The sequence below is a fragment of the Echinops telfairi genome, unplaced genomic scaffold, assembly GCF_000313985.2.
Source record: "Echinops telfairi isolate 266 unplaced genomic scaffold, ASM31398v2 ScPeMD7_7466;HRSCAF=8504, whole genome shotgun sequence".
Taxonomy (NCBI): Eukaryota; Metazoa; Chordata; class Mammalia; order Afrosoricida; family Tenrecidae; genus Echinops; species Echinops telfairi.
This window is the reverse complement of record NW_022111366.1, coordinates 1,605,014-1,614,576: the sequence shown is the minus strand read 5'-3', so window position 1 is coordinate 1,614,576 and position 9,563 is coordinate 1,605,014. Positions and strand designations below refer to the sequence as shown.

Below are 9,563 nucleotides of genomic sequence, written 5' to 3'. Positions count from 1 at the left end.
TCTACCAACCAACATTTTCCAGTTTGTTTCAGGTTAGCATTACTTTACCTGGGAACACTGCCACAATCTCTCTAGAAGGCCATTTGACAATATGTATCAGAACTAAAATGTTTTTTGCATATTGTTTCATTCCTCCACTCACCTCCAAAAAAGTATTACGCATTATTTGCTACAACATGTGGGTGTTGGCAGTCAGAGATAAAACTACAGACTTTTATGTAGGAGATCTGGGTCTGATTCCTGGCCAAAGCCCCTCAAGCACCCAGCTGCCAATGGAGGCGCCCGTGTTGCTCTGATGCTGCACAGGTTTCCGTGCAGCTTCTAGAATAAGAGGACCTGGAAGCATGGCCTGGTGATGCACTTCTAAAACTCAGCCAGTGGAAACTGTATGTATCACAATGTTCTGATCTGTAACCTGCTGTGGGAGTGAGGCAGAACCTGACAAGAGTTGGAGTATATTGTGTACAGGCTTGCCATGGCTGGCTAGGGGCTGACTCAATAGACAGCAAACAACAAATAATGTGTGGGGGTAGGGGTGGCATACACACACACACACAGGAATATACATATATAGGGTCTTCAAAAAGTTCATGGAAAATTGGAATTAACAGCTAATAGAACTTTTTGAAGCCCCTTCATAGACAAAGAGAGTTTATGTACCAGAATAGTTATAATTTCTAAATATTACAACTTTTCCTACAGGAGTTATAATAGGAAATCACAATTAACATTTTTGTTTCTAGGTACTTACTGAACTTCCTATGCTGTTGTTATTGGGGCATTAAATCAGTTTCAATTTATAGCGATGCACAACAGAGTGAAATACTGCCGGTCCTGCATCATCCTCCAGCCCTTTCTAGGTTTAAACCTATTATTACAACCACTCAAGTCACTCCACCTTATTGAAGGTCTTGTCCCCTTTTTTTGCTGACCCACTAGCTTAACAAGCATGATGTCCTTCTCCAGGGTGGCCCCTCCTAGAATAAGCATGCATGGCATGTAACAGCAAAAACAATGCACATACTCATTCCTGTTTATTGTATATTGCACCCAGAATATTATGTACAATTCTTGTCTGTGAACTTTAAGACAAATTGAATTAGAAAAAGATTCTTTAGAAATGAGCAAATAAATTTATTGAGTTCTGTCTAGCTCTGTTTTCAAAGCTTTACATAATTTAACTTACTTAATTTTCAAACTATCCTATGAGGTGAGGGGAATTACCATATATACTCGTGTATAAGGCGAGTTTTTCAGCACATTTTTAATTCCGGGGGGGTGGGTAAAATTAGGTGCTCAGGCTGATATTCGGGTCGACTTATACTCGAGTATATATGGTATTATGCCAATTTTATAGATGAGATATAATGTTGCTGAAAATATTTTATCCAGGGCTTTGCTATCTATAATTCAGCATAAGTTCAGTCATGGCCAATGAAGCAACACCTGAGCAGACCCAAATTTTTAAGTGTGGGAAAATTATAGGCTGAAGCCTTAGCAGCAGAAACGAAATATCCCATGAAGAAAACAAAAGCTATGCCCAGCTTCAAGATGGTAGCTGGCTGTACCATTATGAATGTGTATTGCTCTGCACAGACCTGGTAATAATCTTGTATCGCACATCAGGGACACTAAGTTGTTCCATGGCTCAGAACCACAATTTTCCCTGTTCCAGTTAGCATTTCAAATCACTCACATTTTTAAAATCCAGGTTCGTTCATGAGGGAAGGGGGAGGTGGGGGGAGGGAAGGGAAAAACTTAGGAGCTGATACCAAGAGCTCAAGTAGAAAGCAAATGTTAGAGAATGATGATGGCAACATATGTACAAATGTGCTTGACACAATGGATGTATGTATGGATTGTGATAAGAGTTGTATGAGCCCCCAATAAAATGATTTAAAAAAATAATAAAATAAATAGAAATGACTTTTTGAGATTTTTTAATCCAATTTATTGATCTTGCTGATCATTTCTAATAGATTTTTCAGTGATTTTCTTGGATTTCCTAGACAAGTAAATGAAAATTATTATAAGCAAATTTTTCTTTATATAACACTAATTATTATTTAGTTTTTCATTGACTTGTGAACAAGTTCTAGGATAATATAATAAAGAAACAGAAGGACTATTTGCCCTGCTTCTGCTCTTGGTTGTTCTTTGTTTACTATGATGTTCACTAGAAGCAAAACTAAACAAAAATAAATAAAAATCCCATTTTGCTTCATCAGGCATGACTGAACCCATTCAATCTGTTTGAAACCTTGGCTTCCCAAGAGTGTGGTTATCGTCAAGTTGGCTCTGCCCCACAGCTACCGTACGTACACTAGAAGGGAACACTGTCCTGAGCCATCCTCACAATGGTTATGTCTAAGTCCATTGTTGCAGCCTCTGTATCAATCCATTTTGTACAGGGCATTCCTCTTTTTCGCTGCCCTTCCACTTTTCCCAACACGATGTCCTCCTCCAGGAACAGGTCTCTCCTGACATGTCCAAAGTATGTGAGACAAAGTCTCACCATCCTTGTCTCTAAAGGAATATTCTGGCTGTATTTGTCCAAAGACAGATTTGTTTCTTTTGGCAATCTGTAGTACCTTCTATATTCTTCACCAGGATAATTCAAAGGCATCTATTCTTTATTCAAAGTCTAACTTTCATATGCATATGAAGCAACTGAAAATACCATGGCTTGGATCAAGCACACCTTCGTCCTCAAAGTAACATCTTTGCTTTTCAACACTGTAAGAGGTCTTGTGCAGATTTACCCAATGCCATGTGTCATTGATCTCGTCTGCTATTCCCATGAGCACAGACTGTAGATCCAAGAACGACAAAATCCTTAGCAACTTCAATCTTTCCTCCAGTTACCATGATGTTACATATTGGTCCAGTTGTGAGGATTTTGGTTTTCTTTACATTGAGTTGTAGTCCATACTGAAGGTTGAACTCCTTGATTCTTCATCAGCAAGTGCTTCAAGTCCTCTTCACTTTCAACAAGCACATCTGTATCACCTGTGTATCACAAATTGTTAATAAGCCTTCCTTTAATCCTGATGCTGCATTCTGCTTCATATAATCCCATGTCTCTAATTATTTGCTCAGCAAACAGACTGAATAAGTATGGTAAAAAGATACAACCCTGATATACACCTTTCTTGATTTTAAACCATGCAGTATTCCATTATTTTGTGTGCACAATTACCTCTTGATCCATATAAGAATTAAGTATTCTGGAATTTCCATTCTTTTCAAGGCTAGCCATAGTTTTGTTATGATCCACACAGTTGAATGCCATTGTAAATGAAACACAAGTAAATATTTTTCTGGTATTCTCTGCTTTCAGCCAAGATCCATCTGACATCAGCAATGATATCCTCTTCTGAATCCAGCCTGAACAGGAGCTCCCTGTTAATGCACTGCTGGACATTACTGTACGTCGTTGGATGGTTTTCAGCATGTTCTATCCTCACAACTACCCCTATGATGTGATTAGAATTAGTATGCCCATTTCATGTTTGAGAATTTAAACTTCCTGAGCACTTAGGACTAATAAGGAAGGGGCTCTGAGATGAACTCAAGCAGCCTAGCTCTGGAGTGCCTGCTCTGCTGTTAAGCACCATGCTACACCCATTGCAGTTAAGTTGATTCTGGCTCACAGCAACCCTATAGGAAAGAGAAGAACTTCCCTTAGGGTTTCTAAGGCTATAATCACTATGCAAGCAGGCTACCACATTTTTTCTCCCACAGTGTAGCCAGTGGGATGGAACTGCTGACCTTTTGGTTAACAGCTGAGCACCTAACCACTGAACCACCCAGTCTCCTTAGCAATTAGCTATAACACGTCTTTAATTAAAATTGTTTTAGTGGTAGTATATCCACCTTCTTAGGTTATGTCTCACTGGTGGAATATTAAATTTAATCCATAGGAAATGTTAAAGAAACCATGGTGTAGCTCTAATCTAGATCGCCGACGACAACCTAATCACTGCTTGACAGACAGGTCCTTGGTTTGATTACAATATTAAAGCACAAGTGCCCACAGTCAGCCAATGCATCTAAAATAATTAGATATCTTGATTCTGTTTTCTACTTCCCCAACAACAGACTGGGTGGAATTTGTATATGGTGTAACGATATTTGTTAGTACAGATAGTCCCTGGGTTATGAACTAGATCAGGTCTTTAAGAATTTGTAGGTGAGTCAGAACAGGGTACACACAGTTCTTACTCAGCCTTACTTTGGTGCAAGAGAAGGAGCCCTGGTGGCAGTGGCCTCCACATTGAGCTGCTAATTACAAGGGCAGTGGTTCAAACCCACCAGTTGCTCCTGGGAAGAAAGACAGGGGTGACGGTTCTCAAAAAGAGTTTGTTTCAGAAACTCAGAGAGGCAGTTCCACTCAGCTCTTTTTGGTCATTGTGAGTAGGAATTGACTAGATGGCAGTAGATTTAGTACCAGAAAAGGCTGGAAGATTTTCAATGATTTCAAAAGTGTACATACCATAAGTGAGCAACTGGGATAAGGAATTTGTTGCCAGCAGAATAAGTTCAATTACTGCAGAGAGGGCATGTTTACATAATGTTAGCATAGGGCTTTGAAACAGCACTGCCCCGGTCAAAGGTAGTAGCCAACAGGACTAATTTGAAGGTGTGTGGCATTCCACAGTCCTGCCACTATTTTATAATCTACTTTCACACATCAGATGCCTCAAAGGGCTCACACTACTCATTAAGCTTACTCTTAATGAGTCTCCCATTCCATGGCTTTGACCTGTAATTTTCCCATTTTGTTACCATAATGAATCGTTCAAATGGAAAACATTCTGTTGCTGTTCACTTCATCAGCCCTGGCCAAGCTGGTTTGAAGTCCCAGTATTAAAGGGTTAGCAGAAGTTGTCGGAACGTTACACATCCACAATATAGGCACTGTCTGTAATAATGAAGTAGAAGAAAATGACTAGACAAATTCTAACCCGAACTTGAGGTTATCCAATTGCATATTTAGAGTCTGGCTCCAAATATAATAGAAGGATGAGTCAAAAAGTATTGCTACCAGGGTTCCAGTTCTCACACTCATGAATTAATTCCAAGCAAAACAGTTTTAAACCGGGGCAGTACAGATTGGGGACCCAAGACCCACGTGTAGGCAACTGGACATCCCCTTACAGAAGGGTCACGGGGAGGAGACGAGCCAGTCAGGGTGCAGTGCAGCAACAATGAAACATACAATTTTCCTCTAGTTCCTAAATGCTTCCGCCCACTCCCCCCACTATCATGATCCAAATTCACCTTACAAATCCTGCTAGACCAGAGGATGTACACTGGTACAGATAGGAACTGGAAACACAGGGAATCCAGGACGGATGACCCCTTCAGGACCAGTGGTGAGAGTGGCAATACCGGGAGGGTAGAGGGAGGGTAGGGTGGAAAGGGGGAACTGATTACAAGGATCTACATATAACCTCCTCCCTGGGGGATGGACAACAGAAAAGTGGGTGAAGGGAGACACCAGACAGTGCAAGATATGACAAAATAATAATAAGTTCTACATTATCAAGGGTTCATGGCGGTGAGGCAGAGGGAATAAAAAGAGGAGCTGATACCAAGGACTCAAGTAGAAATCAAATGTTTTGAGAATGGTGATGGCAACAAATGTACAAGTGTGCTTGACACAATGGATGGATGTATGGATTGTGATAAGAGTTGTATGAGCCCCCAATAAAATGATTAAAAAAAATAAATGTTTAAATTAAAAAAAAAATTTTTAAACATGTCTTTGCCATTAGAAGATGACTGCAGTCACGTTCTCTCGTCAATGTACCTGTCTTAGTCTCAATTGTGTACTTTCAAAACAAAGGTCCAATCAGAACAGTGAATTCTGGGGGGACCTGCTGGGACTGGTTAAATGCAAAATAGAGAGGTCAGCTCAGAAGGTTAAGGAGACTTGTTTTAGGGGGCCCAAAAGAAGTACTCTTGACAGATTTTCTTGAAAGACACAGGGTTATGTTGGGGATTATTATAAGAAATTTTAAGGAAACAGAAAAATACTGAGACAGTTAGAGAAAGGATTCCCCCCCTCCCCACCCCACAACAAGACAATGTACCTGCTCATTCCTCGAGGGTGGCATGGCTTGCCCTTTGAGAGTTTCTTTAAGAAACCGCACTCCTTTCATCCTGCAGCCCAGACCTTCACCCTCTAGACTAATTTTTACTCCCCGACCTCAAAGAGCATTGAAAAGGAACACTATCTGAGTCCCTCAGGGATGCTAAAACTATACTGATGTGGTGTCAATTACAGAGTGCAGAATTCTTTGGGGACAGGTTAGAGACGGAAATACCACCTTCAGAAAGGCATAGACCTGATGGCAGTTATGTCAAGAAACAAAAACTCATGTGGATATCTTTGTTTATTTCTAAGGTTTTACAGCAATCTTCTTTGACTTACCCTTATATATAGCACAAAAGGAACAAGGAAGTACGTTGTCACAGTTGCAGTACTTTTCACTGTTGTCACCTAAGACTATTTAGTTGTTTCAAATGTCATTTTTGACCCTTACAAGAATATGTAGCTAAGTTCTTAATCAGTTTTAAATTGCTGTTGAACTCAGCTGTTCAAAGGCCAGGTGCACGGTGAACTAATTCTCCCTTTTCCTCTAAAAGCAATTAGAGTAAGTTAATTAATCAACCCTCAATTACTTGGAAAGAGAGGCAGGTGAACTGTCTAATAGACAACCTGGTTTCTTGGAGCTCCGTGCTGTCTGGTTGGTTAAGTGGAACACCTGCTTCCAGTCTAGTCTGTCCTTCACAGAGATGGACAGGTAAGGGACTATGGATCATTTTGAGGTGGAACAGAGAAAGATGAAGAAATGGTAAACATCTTAAAAGAAGAAACAACAACCAAAAGGAAGAAAGGAAATGAACAGGGCATAAGTTAGGGAGTTGAGGTGGGGGGAAAGCTCATTGCTCTCTACACATTCTAGCCTATATTTTTTAGTTTAATATGGAAGAAGCATTGTGTGTACGATACTCTGTATATATCATTTTATAAATAGTACCCAATTGTGTTATCTGAACAATTGTTCATAATAGGGCAGTTTATACAAGTACTAGCACCTAATGTTTTAATCAATGTGACTAAATGTATACTGAATTACTTTGTCTGGACAATTAAGGTAAATAAGTATCAAACTGTTTGAATGTGATTTCCATTCCTTAAAGAGTTATTTCTGAAATGCTAAAAAGTCCCTCCACCAAACCCAGTGCCACAGACTCAATTCTGACTCCTAGGCTTCCCAAGACCGCCAGTCACTAGGGGAGCAGACTCATTTTCCTCCCCAGGACTAACCTATCCTCACTACACTTCTTTCCTTTCTAAAAATGGCAAAATAATAGTACCTACTCTCATGAATAAAATTATGCACTTTAATGTATTTTACAGGCTTAACACAGTGCATGGTATGTGGTATAAATATAATTCAAAAGTTTTAGAATGAAGTAATTCAGTGTGACATTTATGACCTAAGGCTTCTTTAATTTGCTATGCTAATTAGTATGCTAATTAATTAGTGTGTGCTAATTATAATAACAATAACAAGATTCAAATTCTTGCAGGTACTATTAAAGCTAGAAAAGCAACCCATTTTTGTGGCGCAATGGCAAGTTTTAAAATAAATTAAGAAACACTAATAAACCAATTTTCAATAAAGTATCACAGCAGAGAGTGGGAATCTACTAATTAATGTTAAGGAGACTTTCACAGGCCCTTTAAATTCTTTGCCCACATTAGAATTCAATGCCATAATTGGGAAACTGACCAGATATTTTTTTCAGAATTTCTCAGAATACATATCCTTTAAGGAAAATTCTCCAACCATCTCTCTGGTTCAAATCATGTTCCTGGGTTCATTTTAACAGTTCTACTCTTTCTGCAGAGTGGCCCAAGAAAATTATGTTTTTAATTGGAGGGATAAGAGAAAACCATTTCATGATAGAAAATTTATTCAGTGCACGATCCATTTTTCACATGTTATTTCAATGATTTGACTGCTTCATGCAATGAGGGAAACAGTTCACTACTGTGCCACCGCCCTTCTAAAAGGAAAAGGCACACTGCTGAGAGTCCCTTACATCTAGGTCCCACTGTCAGCTTAGCTGTCCTTTCTTCCAGGAACTCTCCTGATCTCCCACAAAGCAACTGAGGGGCCTTTTTCATATCCACAGACCCCTCTTCCTCTTCCATAGCAGTTATGCCAGATTTTAAGTAATAGTTACCTGGCTTTTCTGTAAGTTCCAGGAAAGAGCAACTTTGGGCTCTTTCAATAGTGTTGCATAAACACGTAAATGAAAGCCTGAGAATGAAAAGTCCAACTTAAGAGAATGTGCAAATGTTTTCTTTGAACTTTTTAAAAATGGGGCTTTAAACCAATTATTTTTGGTTCAGTCCTGACCCACAAAGCAAAACCCAGATGTGTAAAATGTGGGTGCACCAGAATGATAACCAGGACAGGTATTACAGGTCGACATCTGCTGGAAACGTAATCTCCCACTTAGAAAGTGTGCAGGTTGCTTAGCTGCCAAATAGCCACTTTGAAATTGTGTTGCTCTCCACAATCCTGGCAATATTCCAATCTCCCTCATCAGGCTCCTGAATGGACTCCTCTTCTTAGTTTTCCAATCTAGAGCCTCAACCCGTAATTACTCCTGTCCTGGTTATCATTTGGTGCACCCACATTTTACAATTTGGGTATATTCTGATTTGCTGCAAGAGCTATGACTGAACAGGCTGGCAGTCTCACTCTTTATTTTTTTAAGCCTAGAGGATTTAAAAAAAAATTGCCATGGCTCTATGAGACAGTGAAATAAAACGGATTATTTAAATAGGTTAAAATACATTCTCTTGTCACCTTTCCTCTTTTAGGTACCTCCCAACTTTAGTCCAAAAATCTGTGTCATATAAGAAATTTTCCCTGTGCTTCTAAGGGACAAAGCAGTTTCTTTAAAAGTTATTTGGAGTTAAAAAAAATCATTATATGTTTGGGCACTACGCATATAAATCATTATATGTTTGGGCACTAGGCATATAAAAGCTATGGGGAACACAAGGATAGTTAAGGCCTGTCCTTTGTCAGCTAGGGAATTCAGTTTATTGAAAAATATTTTCACATGTTTAGATACAATTAAAGTACAAAGTGTGGGAAGAGCCTCGCATAGAGAGGCTCCCATTGGACATACTCTAACAAGAACCTACTGCGGTGATTCAACAACAGGAACAGCCGATGCCAGCGAGTCTATTCCGACTCAATGGGACCCAGCAGAGGGCGGACAGCCTCCCCTTTCTCCGGACTGATTCCACCATGCCTACCCGTGTGTGGCAATAGTACCCCGCCCACTTTCAAAAGCTAGGTCAAGGATCGGGGGCTCGTAACAGGCGTGAGGAAGAACTTAGGAAAGCGCAAGCGAACCCCCGATCTGTCCTGCAGCAGCATGACGAGCAGCAGCGGCCGCTCTGGGTTTGAACAAGCCCCCCAAGGAGTTACAGAGCACCGGGTGACCACCATCTGCCCCGCCCA

The 9,563-nt window shown here is 40.0% G+C and overlaps 1 protein-coding gene across 1 annotated transcript in view; it reads right to left on the bottom strand.

Annotated features, from left to right (window-relative positions):
* SEC22B (SEC22 homolog B, vesicle trafficking protein) overlaps window positions 1-9,563 on the bottom strand; it is a 30,055-nt gene that overhangs the window by 20,114 nt on the left and 378 nt on the right. The window lies entirely within an intron of this gene.